The following is an 18,776-nucleotide window of genomic DNA, read 5'->3' as shown; positions in this document are numbered from 1 at the left end:
GTCCTATTTTTACACAACAGTGACAATTAGAAAAGAACATTTGGCTCTGATCCTGGGTGCATAAAGAAGACTGCTGTGTAAGAGAGCTGGATAATTTATTTTTTTTTTTGGGGGGGGGGGGATCAAATCCTAATCTGTTTCTTGCAGCTCATGGGAGCTAACATATTTCTACCACTGCTCATGTAAATACCGGATCTCCAACCTGGGTTTGACTGACCCAGACTAAAACCAAATCAGGGAAATTTATTCTCAATAACTAGAGAGACCAAGAAACAAGGATGGCAGTTGCCACCACTATATCCTAGGGGGTGTGGGAAGCAGCCAGAGGTCTCCTTGGGGTTGAGGAACTTCAGTTCCCTTACCCCATGATGGTTCTACTCGGAGTTGCTGCAGCTCAGTGCAAAACCAAGGAGATCCATATCAGGCTCTGAGGCCTGGGAGGGGGGGATAGGATTCTGCAGCAGCCAGGGTTGGGCACTTGACTTGTGTTGACTGCACTTGAGTTGCAAACAAAGTTGTTTTTGGTGACTAGAGTTGACTCGAGTCATGGACATCATGGAACCTGACTTGACTCGCGACTCAGGGCCAATGACTTGAAAAAAGAGTCAGGACTCAAAATGACTTGAGTCCCAACTCTCTTTAGTGTGTGTGTGTGCTGGCTTACTTACACACCTCACTACCTTTCAAAGCAACCTTTCATTCCTTTTCATGGGTATTAGACTATTGTCCTGCTCTGAATGGGGTTGTGCTCCCTCTGAAGGAACAGGTTCACAGCTTGGGGGTAACTCCTGGATCCGCAGCTGTTCCTGGGTTCCGAGGTGGCAGCTGTAGCTAGGGGAACCTTTGCTCAGCTTCAGATGATTCCCCAGCTGTGACTATACCTGGGTTGCCCAGACCTAGGCACAGTGACCCATGCTCTAGTGACATCCCGATTAGATTACTGCAACACTCTCTAAGTGGGGCTGCCTCTGGAGATGGTCTGAAAACTGCAGCTAGTGTAGAACGTGGCTGCTTGCATGGTTGCTGGGGCTTGTCAGTTCAGCTCAGTTGGACCACTGGTTCAGTGGCTACACTGGCTGCTGGTTCGCTTCTGGGCCCAATTCAAAGTGCTAGGTTTGACTTTTAAAGCCCCGTACTATGTGGGACTAGGGTATTTGATGGATCACCTCCTTCCATATGATCCTACCCATACTCTCAGGCCCTTCTACACCAGCAGAGGTGAGGATGATGGCATCTAGAAATAGGGCCTTCTTGTTGGTAGCTCCTCATCTGTGGAATTCTGTCCTCCTGGAATTAAAAACGGCTCCCTCTCTAGAGATCTTTAGGGAGGACTTTAAGACGTTCTTATTCAAGGACGCATTTAACTGCTGACATGAAAGACTGGCACTTTTTAATAAATGTAATTTTAATAGTGTGATCCATTGGGGCTGATTTGTTTTATTGCTTAAATTGCTTTGTGTTTTAGTATTGTTTTAATTTTTTACCTTGTACTGTGTTTTTAAGCTGTAAGCCACCTTGGGTGCCCCAATGTGTGGTAGAAAGGCAGGGTAGAAATTTTTAAAATAAATAATAAAAAATAATATTTTTGTTTGCTTAGCTGTAGTCTAAATTCCAGCTACTCACGGCTATTCAATCCATGCATCCGCTTCACTTATCACTGTAGCCAAAGCTCTTTGGCCATAAATTAGACTGTGTTCAGCTATGCTGCTGATAGCACAGCTGAAAGGATAACAATAGTCAAGTGGACAGAAACAAGCTGTAAAAAGACATTATTTGTACAGATAAGATCAGTGTCAGATGCAAAGGAGCAAACAAGAATTACAGCAGGACATTGATGACCACAGCCTGACTCCCTTCCAATGTCCATAACACAAATGACACTGTGTTGTGCTTTTTTTTTTGCTCAGTTACAAATGCAAACCATTTATAAATGGAAAATGATGGCACTGATTTTGTTCCACTTTGACAAAAGCAGGTGCAAGAACCAGGGATGTGTCAGAGGCACCTCCCCCGGACTCGAGTCCAGACCCAAGTCTCCGCCCCCTTTGACTCGACTCATGCACAAGTATTATTATTATTATTATTATTATTATTATTATTATTATTATTATTATTAAACTTTATTTATATGCCGCCCTTCTCCCCAAAGGGACCCAGGGTAGCTCACAACATATTAAAAACAGATTAAAAACATAATTTCACCACAAATAAAAACATATTAAAAACACATTAACATATACTCATAAAAAACCATGGTCAGATAAAAAATCAGATAAAAAGAGCAAAACGTAGCAAATCAGAGGAATCATTGGTGGCCATCAGGACATTGGAAGTAATAATTGGTGGCCGTCAGGACTTTACAGATTCATTGTTACCCTGCACATGCCCAATCTCATCTGATCTCGGAAGCTAAGCAAGGTCAGGCCTGGTTAGTACTTGGATGGGAGACTGCCAGGGAATACCTGGTGCTGTAGGCTTATACCATAGTCTTTCGAGACTGAAGGTTGCCAACCATTTTTTGTGAGTCAAGTCATGAGTCTTTTTGATACAGTAGGAGAGTGAGCATGGAAAAGTGAGAGAAATGAGTTAGGTGTCTTGTTTTCAATCACTCTTGGTTTCTCCCCCTACTTCTCCCCCTCCCTGGACTCTTGAAATTGCCCACCAACCCCTTCCCCTGTCCTTCGTCTAGAGCAGGGGTCTCCAAACTTTTTGGCCAGAGGGCCGCATGAAATATCTGGCACAGTGCTGAGGGCCGAAAAAAAAATTTAAATATAAAATTTAAATAAATAAATTAGAGATGGAACATAGATGAATGAATAAATGAATGAGTGGGCTCATTCACTCAGCCTCTCCGGCCCTCAGAACACCCTCCAGATGCAAGCACTGCTCTTGTCATGTTTAGTTGAGTGGGCCAGAGGCTTTCAGGGGACAAGAGGCTGGCTGTGGGCCAGATAGAGGCTCGCTGAGGGCTGCATCTGGCCCCCGGGCCGGGGTTTGGAGACCCCTGGTCTAGAGCAGGGGTGCCCAAACCCCGGCCCTGGGGCCACTTGTGGCCCTTGAGGCCTCTCAATGCAGCCCTCAGGGAGCCCCCAATTTCCAATGAGCCTCTGGCCCTCTGGAGATTTGTTGGAGCCCAAACTGGCCCGACACAAATGCTCTCAGTGTGAGGGCGACTGTTTGACCTCTCACGTGAGCTGTGGGATCAGGGCTCCCTCTACTGCTAGCTGTTTCACATCTGTGATGCAACAGTGGCAGCAAAGGAAAGGCCAGCCTTGCTTTGTGCAAGGCCTTTTATAAGCCTTGAGTTATTGCAAGACCTTCATTCATTCATATAAGTTCATCTTTAACATATTCATTATGTAAACTTATGTAAATTTATTCAAATTTTAAATATAAATTAATTCTTTTTTTCCCCCGGCCCCCGACACAGTGTCAGAAAGACGATGTGGCCCTCCTGCCAAAAACTTTGGACACCCCTGGTCTAGAGGAACAAAAAATCTGTCGACCCATCTCTCATCCAATTGATCATCTGTTTCTTCGGAGGTGGACAGGAGAGGCTGCTCCCACCTCCCTCCCCCTGTGAGCTGACAGGACCTGCATTCCTCCTCCCCCCACTTCATGCTCAATTCAGCTACCCAAAACAAAAAAACCTTAACCCTTCCTCAACCCCTCACTCCCACCCCAGTCCCAGTGTCCTGACTGGAACTAACCTACCCTGCTGCTCATGCCTGTCAATGCCAGCTTCCAGATAGCCTCATGAGGTCTTTCACCGAAGCCATAAAAAAGTAAGTAAGCACACCCAGACACAGACATATTTGAGTTCTGCACACATGGGGCCCCATTTCCAAGTCAGTGGCCCAAACCTCAAGTTGTCATGAATCATAGGGACACATGACTTGAGTCATGCACAAGTCACACAAACACATTTTTTAGCAACTCGGACTTGAGTCAATTGACTCAAGTTCCCATCCTTGGCGTGAACCTGGAAGTCAAGGTGTTTAGGGATGCATTTCAGATGTGCTTTTGATCTCGGTGTCCTTTCGCCTACCAAAGAAGGAGGTTCAAAGCAGCTTACAATGGGTGAAAATCCGTACAAATAAAAACTACGATCCAATTAATTCCTTAGGGCTTAAGTTCTCATCCTCTGAAAGCTTTCTTTAATCAAGTTACTACAGGGCTGGATTCAGTGAGCCCTTGGCAAACTGCCTCCTGTGAGTCCCCTCCGACCTGGGTGCATCTACCACCATGTGAAGGCCATGGAAACTGAGATGGAGAGAACAGATACAGAAAAGATTTTCTATCTCTCTCACAATACGAGAATACTTAGTTGCATCTAAGTGTAACTGATTGGCGAGAGCCTGAGGATGGATAAAAAGAGTTTCTCACAGCCTGTAGAATTAATCTGTGGAATTTATTAGCAAAAGGTATAGTGACAACCACTGGCTTAGATGGCTTTAGGACAGGAGTGGGCCAACATTTGGGCAAGAGGGCCAAATCATCTCTCTGGCACTGTGTGGGGGCCAGGAAAAAAAAAGAATTAATTTACATTCAAATTTGAATAAATTTACATAAATTTACACAAATGAATACGTTAGAGACGGAACTTATATGAATGAACGGATTTTACTGAGCTTATTTAAAATGCACATGAGAATACAAACAGGTAGAACCACATGAGAAACACATGGAGACATAAGTTGTTCAGAGGCAAGGGGGGGAGGGAAAAATAATAAAGGCAAAAACAGAAAACACATGGAGACTATAAAAGGCTTTGCTCTAACTTGGCCCACGGCTCACGTCTTGTGGTTGCGACTGGCATTTGCAGGCCAGCGTGGGCTCCAAATCTCCAACTGGTCAGAAGCTTATTGGAAACTGGGGGCTCCCTGCAGACCAGATTGGGGTACCCCAAGGACTGCAAATGGCCCCCGGAGCAGATCTTGCCCACCCCTGCTTTAGGAGATTGGACTGACCCATTTTTGGAGTGCAAGTCTCTCTGTGAGTTGTAGTCATAAGAGCTATGCACTATCTCCAATTTCAGCGGCACTGTACCAATTGCAGGGTGCAAGGGTGGGAGAGAGGTATATCTTTCTCCCCTGCCTGTGTTGGATTCCAAAATCATGAAGTGGAAATGGAGCAGTTATAGTACCTTATGGCAGCAAGGCCAGCTGAGAATTGCTTCATCAATGAGACTCTAAGGGCGCAATCCTAACCCCTTAAGTCAGTGCTTTCCAGCACTGACATAAGGGCAATGCGGCTCTGAGGTAAGGGAACAAAACAGAGGCCTCAGTGAGTGACACCCAACTGCAGGATTCAGCACATGTCCCATTGGCACCGCTATGCCAGCGCTGGAAAGCACTGACATAAGGGGTTAGGACTGCGCCCTAAATGTGTGTTTGCTCCCTGATCCTCTTCCTTGTTTGTGTGTATTACTCTACAAGCTTTTGGCTTGCTTTCATCAGATATGAGATGTTTCAAACCCATTTCATTCAGTACCAGGTTCCCAACTGTCTTTCCAATTATGAATCAGCTATTGGTTAAATTAGCATTAAGCCTCAGAGATTGTAAAAAGGCTAATAAAGGTACTCAGGAATGCAGTGACCTTGGTGGAAGCAAAGCAGTGAAGGTGTGATTGTTTAGCCCAGTGGCATAGCTAGAGGGGGCGCAAAGCACTAAGTTTTGCAAGGAGCCTCACCGCAGGGTGCAGGCGGCCCCTTCCCCTTCCCTTCTGAGCCAGGCGAATGCCTCCCTTTTTCTCCCCCACTGGGAATGGCTCTGAAGGGGAGGGGGAGGGGCCACTTGCATGCTGCAGTGAGGATCTCTGCAAAACTTAGTGCTTTGCACCCTCTCTAGCTACACCACTGGTTCAGCCCAATGGCTGACCACACGTGGGAATATAGGACAGCGGAAATACCATTATCATCTCATCTATTTCGACCTGAAGGCATGATGTGCATCAAATTTTGAAATTCCCTCCAACTCCATCTTGAAAGGTGAAGCCATGATGTCATTATACAGGGTCAGTTCATACATCGCTCTCCCAACATGTCCTTCCTACAAGTCTCACCTTCTCCACTAATGTCATGTAGGATTTCTATGCATGCGTTTCTATGGGACTAGACTTTCTCATGCAATTTGTCTCCTGCAATAGCTGAGTACCCATCAGCAACTGTTACCCTACACATGCCTGATCTCATCTGATCTCGGAAGCTAAGCAGGGTCAGGCCTGGTTAGTACTTGGATGGGAGACGGCCTGGGAATACTGGGTTCTGTAGGCTTAGTCTTTCAAGACTGAAGGTTGCCAACCAATAGCTGAGCAGATGGATTGTGTGGGCAAGACTCATACTGAGATAGGGCCTTAATTTTAACTGTTAGTGGTGATTCCTCTGTGGATATGGGTTGAGGGGCTACAGCTCACAGACTTAGTGCGTAGAAATACCCCAAAATCAAAATCTACTTTGTACGAGAAGCACCTCTGAGCTCAGTGCCAATTGTGCATGATGATTATGGGCACATTATATGTGCAGGAAAGATGAATCTTCAGTGCCTTCTCTGCTGCATGATTTTTCTAAGCCGTTCTTGACATTTCCCAAAGCATATTCCATAAATGTATTTATATAATCTTTCCAAAGAGTATTTGTACTCTTGTGGGTAAGTACTTAGCCCATTCAAGAAATCCCCGTGTATATCAGAAGCTGATTTTGCTAAGAGAAGAGAGAGAATTTTCTTTCCAATCTTCTAGCTATGAACATGCATATATTAATATTAAATCAAAACAAAGGAAAAATGGAAGAGATCAGAGAATGTCACACTCATGAAATATTAGGCCTCCTTCTATTAGTCAGCTTCAAACTGTTCATTCAGATCTTTAACATTCTCTTGTATTGCCAAGATGTTCAGACTGCTTTAAGTCAGTGGCTTGTTTGCTTCCATTATGCCACATTTAGAATTGTGTCCGCATAGAAATGAGGTGATATGTTATTGTCATTTTTTGACAGTATATGTGACAAAGTGAAATGCTAGAATTCATTTTGCCTTCGTTATTAAAACTTTTATTTTCACCTTTCTGGACCTTTATGGAAATGTGTTTCAATTTACATTTCAGCTTGCATCTAAAATTCTTTCTTGGGAGAGCTACAGCTAAACGTTATTGCCATACTATTTGAATACACACACACACCAGTGGTGGACGCCCTGCTCATTTGATGGGGCAAATTCCCAGGGCATGGAGTCTCACGCGCCTTTAAGACCCCACAGAAACCTCTCTGAGGCTTCTGATGGGGTTGAAAACTGGGCTTCTGGTTTTCCAGAAGCATGGTTTAAAGCATCAGGGAACCTTCAGGAGGTTTCCCTGATGTGTCCTAGAGTTGTGCAAGGCACCATGCGCTCCAGGTAAGTGGAGGGGTGGATTTGCTTGGGGGGTGGTGGCATCCCCCGGGGGCGCCATTGTGGCCCTTTGCCCTGGGGCGTGGGGCGGTCCGCTACTCACACACACACAGAGCGCAAAAACAAAACACATGATAGTTAGATAAAATATTTCAAGGATATTTTCTTTAATAAAATATATTTGGTACATTATGCTTTGCTAATCTGATGAGCTGGTCAGACCACCACCTGAATATATTCTTTACACCAGGGATTTTCAACCACTGTGCCATAGCACATTGGTGTGCTGTGATCGGTCTGCAGGTATGCTGAGGGAGTCTGGGGGTCATTTATTAGTAAGGCCATAGGGGGATGTAAGCCCCCTACCGGCGGTGTGGTGTGTCTTGTCAATTGTCAAAAAACAGATAGTGTGCCTTGACAATTTTAGCACTTTGTCAGTATGCTATGAGCTGAAAAAAGGGTGAAAATTGGTGCTTTACATGCTACAGCTCAGATTTAGAGCACCTCCTTTGCCTGCAGAAGATCCCAGGATCAATCTCCGGCATCCCCAGGGAGGGTTGGAAATATTCCTGTCTGAATCCCTGGAGAACCTCTGCAAGCCAGAGTAGGCAATGAGTGAAGTGGATTGGATTCAGCATAAAGGACCATGTTTCTTTTGTAATTGGTTCTGTTTACAGCTGGTCTAAAATTCAGAAGTATAATACTTTTGACCACTAGAGGGCCTTCTATAAATCTTCATCATGAATTGTGAGCATAGCTGCCCATGTCTGAAAACCCCAGATTTACAGTTCGATGCTCAAGCTTGCTGCAGCAAGCTAAAAGATGCTAACTTGGTTCTTTGCAAAGTCTTCCAGAAAGTCCCATTTGTTAAAAATAAAACGCCTAAGAATTTGATTTTGATGCCTAAAATATTTGAATATTGGAATATTCTTTTCTTCAAGAATGTGACCAGCGTTGTTTCCCAGGGGAGAGTGCGGGTGAATGACATTGCGATGCCCACAATGATGACAAGTTATACATTATTTCCAGAGAGAAATGTGGCCACAATAGTTGGTAAAACTTCTCCCTGCTTTCTTCCCAGTTTTAGTTATCAAATTCTGCACCGAGAGGGTATATTTATTTAATGTGTTGCAATTAATTTTTCCAGTATTCTTTCTGTTAACAACTGTAGTGGCATCACTAGAATTTGCATCACCCAGTGCGGGATGCCAGCATGTCACCCCCACAATGGACCTTCTTCCAGGTGGTGGGCACAGTGATACACCATTGTAGATGCACTACAAGGAGGTACCACTGTAGATGCACCATTGTAGATGTACTACAAGGATGCATTATCCTGCCCCACTGGATTTTTTTGGCTATAACGTTTGATAGGATTGAGATATTTTGATAGGATTTGTTTCATTGCATTCTGCATGAAATTACACATCAAATGATATATAACATTACTTCTAGGGCAGAATCTGAGGAAAAAATAAAACCATTCTCTAACACCTCTACAAGCATGTGGCTGCATCTGCTGGCACTGTACTACGTATACCACATATCTAGTACACTTTTAAGATGATTTTAACTTATGAAACTGCTCCCTTGGAATAAAAAACACATAACACCGTTTTCTGAGATGACTTGAAATGACTACTACCATTACAAATTCCTGAGCACCTTGTGCTCCATGTCAGGCTTCAACCCTGGGATCTGTGAGGGAAGTGCTCCTGCACATGGCTAACTTTCCCACATGTCTATAGAATGGTATGAATTCTAGGGGAAAAAAAAAAGAATATGGCTTTTGTCCAGGCTTAAATCCAACACCTCCCCCCTTAAGCCTTTTCTGTCTAACATTGCATCTGGTTGGCAACCTTCAGTCTCGAAAGACTATGGTATAAGCCTGCAGCACCCAGTATTCCCAGGCGGCCTCCCATCCAAGTACTAACCAGGCCTGACCCTGCTTAGCTTCCGAGATCAGACAAGATCGGGCATGTGCAGAGTAACATTTGCTGCAACATTGTACCTACGCAACAGTGATTAAAAGTGTACACCTGTGGGCTGGGCAGAAGTGGGTTAAAAAGAATTAAAATTATACATCAACACGATGTAATTTAATCGTTTTGGCAACAACCTTTGCGAGGAAGGCCGTAATCATAATATTTTACCGTCCTTGTTAACTGTTGAAATATTATTACGGACAGTCTCAGTGTTTTGTTCCTGTCTGCAGAAATCTAAATTGCTTTAGATAACATACTCCAGGCGTTCCTGAAATGTTTGTTATAGCAGAGTGTCAAGACACAATTTCCATAATAATACTTCGATTTAGGGTGCCACGTGTGTGAAGAGTCAGTTTGATGTCACCCTGGGAGACAGACAGGTTCATTTACTGCTGTGTTTGCTCCATCTCCATTATCTACAGAACTGCAAGCAAACAGTTTGCAGTGTGGATAGTATCCCAAAGCCCAGCTACAGGATTGTCATGTCTGGCGATGTCTGATGGCTCACGGAAATTACCCAGGGGAGAAAAAAAAGACTGTAGTGAAAAAGGCTGGTTTGTTCTGGTTTTATCAGAAGCCCCAAGTTCTAACACTTACTTCTCAATTCTGCTCATCATCACATTTATAGATTGGGAGGTAATTGAAGTAGTCCCAGTTTAATATATGTGGGATCCAACGAGTTCGGACATCAGCTGGTTATACATGCATACATGAGAGAGAGAGAGAGAGAGAGAGAGAGAGAGAGAGAGAGAGAGAGAGAGAGAGAGGTTACTCAATTCAACGTAATCCTGATTCAACGTAATCCTGATGTGGCATCTGATTTTGTGAAGTCACAGTTTGGCTTTCAGTCAGGTGTGAAATGGAAGTCACGGCAAACACCGACATGTTGACTTCATGCATTTTGATAGGTTGAAGGCAGACATAACATGAAACAAGATGTCACATAACAGGGGACATCCACTAAAACGGAGCATTAGGAGAGTTAGAACAGAGAAAAGAAAATATTTCTTTATCCAGTGTGTAGTTAATCTAGCTAATCTGTGGAACTCCTTGCCACAGATGTGGTGATGGCATCTGGCCCAGATGCCTTTAAAAAGGGATTGGACAGATTTCTGGAAGAAAGGTCCATCATAGGTTACAAGCCATGAGGGGCATGTTCAACCTCCTGGTTTTAGAAGTCGGCTCCCTCAGAAGGCCAGATATAAGAGAATGGCAACAGGATGTGGGTTTCTTGTTGTCTTGTGTACTCCCTGGGGCATCTAGTGGGACACAGGAAGTTGGACTAGATGGGCCTTTGGCTTGATCCAGCAGAGCTCATGTTCTTATGAAAATAAGACTCATAGCCCAATGACAATGCTGCAGGCTTCCACAATAGAGGACCAACCTTACACACTCTTGCTCACCCACTCCTTTTCATCTTGCCCCATGAGTTGCTACTGCCACCTCCTCCTCCAACTGGTAGAAAAGCTAAGAAAGCCCCTTCTCCCAGCCAACGGCTGTGAGGATCTTCCAGCCAAATAATGCACAGGAGTTGACAGTGAGTGGTGCTGAGAAAGCAAGTAGGGGAGAGAAAAGACTGATGGGCACCTGGCAACTCTGCTGTGAAGGTGGGCTTGCAGCTCTGCTGAAGAATCCTCTTGTTTTATTATGCCTGCCTTTAGCCATAGGCATGTCCAGGACTCCTGACTGTATTTAATTAGCAAAGGTTGGGGGGGGGGGGGAGAGGCTTGAAAGCAAAACAAAACATGCATCACTTGCGCAGCATGAGAGCTTGATTTCCGCTGGGCCTTTTCAAACCGTTATCTTCCATCCAGAGACAAAAACAGAACTGCCTCCAGTTCTCCTCTATTTAATTATCAGTGACTCAACAAAAGTTTTTTTTTTTTTTTGGATCCCTTCTTCATTTTCACCGTGTCAATCTTCACAGCTCCCCAGGTTCCAAATGACCAATTAGTGACAAGCCACTGAAGGCACTTCAGCTCTCGCTCTGGTTTAAAATGTAGTCCGGCTTTCCGTTAGGAGTGTTAACAGCCTTGTAATTAGATATCTTTCCCCATTTAAACTGGATGCAGTGAACAGTCCCAGAGGTTTCAGACTTAAAGCAGGTGTTTCACTCTGGTTGCGCCTCTTCTGTTAACCCTGTCTTGGAAGGGCTTTCTCTTTTCATAGTATAGGCTTCACCTAAGTCCATTTGTTTCAGAAGAGTAGGTCCCATATTTATTCAGTTTATTCACCAATATTTTGTTTATCATTGCATTATCAGCAGCGTACCTCCCCAGCCCTGCGCCCAGGGCAAAGGTCTGCGATGGTGCCCCCCCGCGGGCTACCGCCACCCCCTGCACAGAAATCCCCCCCCCACTCACCTGATGCTCATGGAGCCTCATACGACCCAGGAACACGTTGGAGAAACCTATGTGAGGTTCCCTGATGCTTGAAACTGTGCTTCTGGAAAGCCAGAAGCACAGTTTCTGCCCCCATTGGGCACCTCAGTGAGGCTTCTGCAGGGTCTTGCTGCCTGGCACCTGGGGCTTTTGCCCCATCGGACCTTATGGTAGGTCCACAACTGTGCATTATGCATTGGTGTTTACAGAAACATAACTATCCTTCAAAGTGAAGGACCGAGGAAGAAAGGAAGACTCTTTTCTGTGTAACCCAGTGTGTGAACCTTTTAGTTGGAAAACATCATCATCATCATCATCATCATCATCATCATCATCAATTTTCACGCAGTCATATTATTTTGACTGGATTTTGTATTTATCCACTTATTGAGGCCTTATCATCATCATGATTAATATTAATGATAGAAATAATAAATCAATTTTCAACCAGAGTAGGTCACAAAGAAGTTTAAAATAAATAAATATTATTCTTATTAATAATAACTACAATTGTTTAAATCAGGGGTCTCTAAACTTTTAGGCCCCAGGGCCACAGCATGGCATTGAGGGCAGGAAAAATAAATAAATTTTATGTATAAAATTTAAATAAATTCATTAGAAAGCCTAAGGCTTTCAGACGGCCCAAAAACATCACTTCTGGTTTTTCAGGAAAACTAGGAAGTGATGTTTTCAGGCCGTTAGAAGGCATTTTGAGGGGAGTCGCATGTTCCCTCAGAACACCCTCCAGAAGCAAATGGAGCACAGCTCTGGTCACATTCAGTTGAGAGGGCCAGAGGCTTGCTGTGGGCTGGATAGAGGCTTGTCGCGGGCCGCATCTGGCCCCCGGACTGGGGTTTGGAGACCCCTGGTTTAAATAATAAAGATAAAATTTAGGAAAAACAAGTTATACTGGTTGAATAAATGAATCCACCTGTCTACCTGTGTATCTAGTTTTTCACAAGTAACAGAGAAGCTTCTGGATCTGAATGTCTGGATTGGAATGTTTGCAGGGTGACAAGATACCTCTTTTTTTCAGGATATGTCGTCTTTTTTAGCCTCGTGTCCTGGAAAAGAATTTAAATGACCTCCTTTTCCCTGTGAGCAGGCCCCTGCAGGTATTCTTGTAATCAATAAATTATATGTAATAAACTATATATAATATAGATTAAAATGTAATAATATAGTGTTTGAATTTACAACATGAATTCAATATACAAGTATTTTTAGTTTTTATTTTGTCATGTCCTCCATTTTTTTTGGGATGCTGTACATTTTGGGGTGCCTTGTTTGTGATTATGACATCGGATCATCCTGAATGCTTCTTCCAAATGCTTATGAAAGAAAGTTGTCCTGATATTTGCAGCCCAGATTCAGCAAAGAAAGGGAAATTGTCAGTCTAAGGCCTCAGCCCTACGGACTTGTTGCGCTGCTGGAACTTGTTAGTTTGTGAAACAGACGGGTGCACAAACACATCTAATGCAGGAACAGGAGTCAAAATTTTCCAAAGTGAGGAATAACCTCCCCCTAATTGGCTGAGCTGCTGCAACAGGCAGCTCAATGTAATATTAGGTTTTGTTTGCTTGTTTTTTTTCCCAAGCTGTTTACCCACAAATTAAGGAGTCATCCCCTGAGGCCATGCTCTGCAAGATCTGAAACAGTTAAAAATGTGCGCTTTGGAGGGGAAAAAAAGGGGTTTTGGGGGGGGGGATGTTCTTGTGCGAGTTAGTTTCTGAGTATGATTTACATAAGAATCTATATGTCAGCACCTGGTCACCTGGAGCCTGGATCTTATTCACACAGATGCACTCTGTCACCAATTTTGTTTCAGGAATATGGAAATTTTTTAATTTTTGTCTGAAGGCATTTTCTCCCCTCTTGGAGGTCCTCTGTTGTGCAAACACACCTTTGGCAGTAATGTGGTAAAGCAACCTCAGTAGGAAATGGATTTTTAATACAAAACTGTATTCTGCTTTCTCTGCAGACTACAGCACAAAGTGGTGGTCAGAATGAAAAGATGACATGTCACAGTGTTATGTCTCCTAAAAGCTTAATTCCATAATATGCTGCCCATAGGTACATACTGCATGCAACTTGATGTACAGCCTGCAGCTGTGTTTACCTGCTTGACTTAGAGAGCAATCTGGACTTGCAGTTAAGTCTGGCGCAAGTTGCTTGCTCGGTCCAGGAGGAGGGCGAGACTGGCCTCCAGCACCTTGGTCAGATTCTAACACCCCCACCCCACCCCCGAGCAGCCCAACATTACACTGGGCTGCTTGGATTTCCGCCAGCAATTTCACTGGCGCAGATCTGAGTAGACCCCATTGAGGTGGCTGCTGTGCAACACGGGGTAAAGGGAAAGAAATCTCCTTACTCCAAGTTGTGCGGCATCCACCTCAAACCCTGCACTGGATACAGTGTAGGTCAGCCGACCGGCCTGTTTCAGTGCAGGTCAGGATTGGGCTGTTATTTGCTTTGCACACACTTTTTGTCCTCACTTTGTGCTTAAGTGACAGTGGCAGTCTGAATTGTGTCTGGGTGTTTCTGTGGGCTTGATTTATTGTGTGGGTGGTGTTACTTCATGGTAGGAGATTTGTAAGTGCATGAAATCTACTTGTGTATTAGAGGAACTTAGCTTTCCAGTGTTTATTGTCTCTCTTAGTCTGCAGACTTGGAGCCCCATCTAGACTGTTTCCTGCCCCAAATGTCTATGGATTCTGCCTCACAAAAGACTGGGCATGCTCAACCAAACTGGTGTCAAAGGAAGACCTAACACATCCTGAAAAAAGGTTGAAAATCACTGACCAAGGTAGATTGTAAGCCTCTTGGGGCAGAAGCTTGTCTTCTCATACACTATAAAGAACCATGTACATGAATCTGATTGCAATAAACCAACAAATAAATGTGGCTTCAGTAACTGTTACCCTGCAGGTGTCTGATCTTGTCTGATCTTGGAAGCTAAGCAAGGTTAGGCCTGGTTAATACTTGGATGGGAGACTGTCTGGGAATACTGCAGGCTTATACCATAGTCTTTCGAGCCTGAAGGTTGCCAGCCATTCACTATTTTAAGGATGGTAGACAGGTTTCACCTAAAAACTTTTATAATTGTACATTCATTCATCACAATTGAATGACATAATTGTGTCCATTGATACTGAAAAGCCTTGTAGAAACAGTTTGATCCAGTATACTGAGATTATATTGGGGGGGGGCAGCTTAGAACAATTTAGGATGGTACTCAAGAATGCTTTGTTTCTACTATGGATCATAAGGCTTCCATAGGCAATCATTTTTGTCATTTCATTCATTTTAATGCAAGTGTCTTGGAGGAATGGCCAAGGTTACAATCCAAGAAGGCAATCTTCCCTCTCCCTGGAGCAGCTGACTATACAATCTGTGGACCATCAATGACATTTAGACAAATGGCTCCATAATACTGCTAGCAGGAAAACGAATCATTCCTAAGAAATTCCATTTTGGGAGGGAAAAAAAAGACTATGACCAATTTGTGGAATTAGTGGGAAAAGCTTTCATACTACCTAACATGTGCAGTGAGAAAAAACCAAGGTCTCTAGAGCTATCTGTTTTATAAACATGAGCTGAGCTGCTAACTGACCCTTGAAAGTCACACCACTGTGAAGGAAGTTTATCACCAATGCCACAGAGACCACATGCATTTTTTGTCTGTGGCTACCAAGAAGGCAGGTTTCACAGGTATTAGCAACAGAAGTAATGCTACTAGGGGAGAGAGAAAGGAATTCTACTGCCCAAAGATGCTCACTGTCATACATCACGATATTAAGGTATTATTATATCAAGGAATATATATATTTAGACAGTGAGCCTTTGTGGAAAGGAAGTCCTTTATTGATTTGTTTTGCTATGTAAACCACTTTTTGCTAAAAAGTGGTATGCAAATATTTAATAATAATAAACAGAATTATTTCCCCTTACCCATCTGTAAACCTCCTGTCCCACAATGGGTCTCCCCAGTCTTGTGCCAGAAATTTCACTGGTAGAAGTCCACGGAGATAACACAGGTGGGGAGGCGGCTTCCAGAGAGGATAGGATCCAGTGCATGTCATCACCACTGGATTCACTCCTTCCTGAAGCCTCCCCACCCTATTCCTCCCCCTCTGTGTCCTGTTTTGCCCCCTTCCCAACCCCATTCCTGCCTCCCCCACCACTTTGCCTTCCCTGGCAGGCAGTTAGTGATCCATCATGCCCTGGTCTTCCTGCTGGCACTCTGCTCACTGCTAGAATGTGCTTTACGGCCTTTTGGGGCAGTTGCGGTCAGTAGAATGCACCTTCTGCTGGCAACGAAGCCCAATAGAATTGGGCCTTAAGTATATAGTGTTACACCTTGATGTTTCATTCACCCAGCACCTTAAGTTCTTAGGACTGTGCTATCTGTCTCAAAACTGAACATGATCACTTTGTTATGTATATACCGTATTTATTTAGCATTTGTATCTTTCTGCAAATATCAACGGACGGTGTCTTTAGTTAATTGGGACAAAATCCCTTTGATGTCAAAGGGACTAACAGCTCAATTCTCACCAACCAAATGTTCCCTTACTTTAAGGAGCTGTGTGACTGCCCCCACACCACAGAATGCAGTGTGCACCCTGTTGGCATGGCTGTATCCAAGTTGGAACGCTGGTTAGGATTTGGCTGTTAGTTATGATGGACTAATGAAACACAGGATATAGCCCAATAAAACTAATTGTGAAAAGATATTCTAATGTAAGAAAGTCATTTGCAAGTCTAAAACGTTCGAGTCTAGTTACCTAAAGCATCTGAATTGAACTAACAGTGAAACCTTATTCACGGTTGCTCAGAAGTAGATCTTTGATCAGTAGGACAGATTGAGCAGGAGGTCTGGTCTAGAGGGTTGAGCCTCCATTTGCCTGTAGATAACATCCGAAGGTCGCCAGTACGAGGCCACCGGCACCGTGCGACCTTGAAGCAGCTGACAAGCTGAGCCGAGCTATTCCATGTGCTCTGAGCGTGGGGGGAAGGAGGCCAGAATGTGTGACCAGATCAAGAAAGAAACATCTTGAATGTTGTGGTTTCTTGAAAGATAGAAACCTTCTTTCAAACTGTAAAAATCCCTATGGGGATTTAAATTGCCTGCCTGTGTAAACTGCCTTGAATAAAGTCTAAGGAGAAATCTGAGGATCAAGAAAGGCGGTATAGAAATACCTGCATTATTATTATTATTATTATTATTATTATTATTATTATTATTATTATTATTATTATTATTATTATTATTATTATTATTATAGGACTTACTCACAGGCAAGTTTGCATAGGATTGCAGCTGAAATTGATGGTTGGATTATCTGATTGTTATTGATATATATCTTTGCCATAGCATAGCTGGGGGGGGGACATGGTAAGTATTGTAGGTGCCAGAATGGTTGTTGCCCAGATCACGAGAGCTCCAAATTTTCACTCCTCTTCTTTTCGCTGGTTCCCATCTCCGTGCCTTGTGTTGCTGTAGTTTTATTATTAGCCATTAATCAAAGCGTGGCAGGCATCCAGAAAAGCACTCAGAAGCTTTTCCTATTCACCCACCCATTTGTAATGGAAGATCAGAAGATCATCAGGTGGATGATGTGGTGTTGACAGCGATTCCCTGTTTTGACAGCTGTTTGACAGCTCTGGGAAGGGCAGGGCTGGCTCCACAGCTGTAATCAATCAAGGCCAATGGAGACCTGGATGGACACCTGAGCTTCATTGGACCTTGATGGGACTTTGCATGGACTCATGGACTGAAGAGATAGCTCAGCTGAGCCTAACTTGGACTTAACAAGGTAGCTCACAGCTGAGCTGAATTTGGACTTAACAAGGGGCTGCAGGATAAAAGGCAGCTTCAGAAGGAGCCAAGGGCTGGTCAAGCAGGACGCTGACCCAGCCGGAAGCCGTACGCTGACCAAGAGGGCTACCTGACCCAGACCTACAGGAAGAGAGGACTGCCAGGACCCTGCTGGAGGAGACACACTGCTGGAGAGGAGGAACTCTACTGCAGAAGACTGGACTGTGTTTTGGAGACGGATTGGACTTGGAGGCTTCAGACGTTACCCCCGGAGTTAAGTGGAGTTTTGGGGAGGGAAAGCCTCTGGACAAGGGGACTTGCAGGGAGTGGCTGTGTTTGTAGCAATAAATTCTTGTTATTTGCTATAGATAAGGAGTTCTGTGTTCATTCCATTGCACACTGCAGCTGTGCTTCTTGGAAAAGGAGGGTGTTAATTAGCCAAAAGCGGGCATTAAAAGGGAGTTGGGATATTTGGACGGGACAAATTGCCATGGTCGGCAGGAGTCGAGAATTTGGCAGAACAAATTGGTACCAGGAGTGGGGTTCGAAGCCTGAGGCAATTAATACTACAGGGCACAGGTGTGTGCAAAGGAATGAACTCCTTTTGGGTCTGGGATATGGAGCCCCTAGTAAAGGACATGTACATTTCTGCTGTGTTTTTAAATGCATGGAGTGTGCTGGGAATGATATGGACATTAATAATGGCACTTGTCCATATCTGGAAGGTTGGTAAGTTTGTGTTCTCCTATTTGAGGAAACTCTGGGTGCCAGGTGGGGATTGTTCGGCGGAGATGCAGTATCTAAAACGGGAATTGCATAGGCTGAATGGGTTAATCTGTTGTTTAAAGGAACGGAATACAGCTTATGCTGAAGCCTTGGCAAACGCCCAAAAGCAGATAAGGGTAGCGGACTGTCTTAATGAGGCTCTCTTAGCCTGGTTGGCAGAGCTCAAGGAAGAACTTAAGGCAGAGGTAAGGGAGGAGCGCAAGCATCCTAGCTGGTATGCAGGCCTCTTACAGGCTGATAGTAGCACTGGTCTGGACGCTAGTATGAAAGCTCCAGCCAGACAAGGGAAAGGTGAAGGGGCACAGCCTGTAGTTCAGGCACACCCCCTTGTAACAAAAAAGGGAAGAGGACTAGGGCAACTGGAGGATATGCCCAGTGAAGGTACACTGAAGCCTAAAGCCTGGAATGGTAAGGAAGGGA

General features: G+C 44.1%; 2 pseudogenes; one reads left to right on the top strand and one right to left on the bottom strand.

The window, feature by feature from the left end:
• Nucleotides 1-18,776, top strand: part of LOC136657068 (zinc finger protein 420-like) — a 657,687-nt pseudogene that overhangs the window by 281,647 nt on the left and 357,264 nt on the right.
• Nucleotides 9,269-9,388, bottom strand: LOC136657983 (5S ribosomal RNA; annotated as a pseudogene).

This window comes from Tiliqua scincoides, chromosome 7 (assembly GCF_035046505.1).
Source record: "Tiliqua scincoides isolate rTilSci1 chromosome 7, rTilSci1.hap2, whole genome shotgun sequence".
Lineage (NCBI taxonomy): Eukaryota > Metazoa > Chordata > Lepidosauria > Squamata > Scincidae > Tiliqua > Tiliqua scincoides.
Note: the sequence above shows the minus strand (reverse complement) of the source record. Positions and strands in the feature narration are given on the sequence as shown.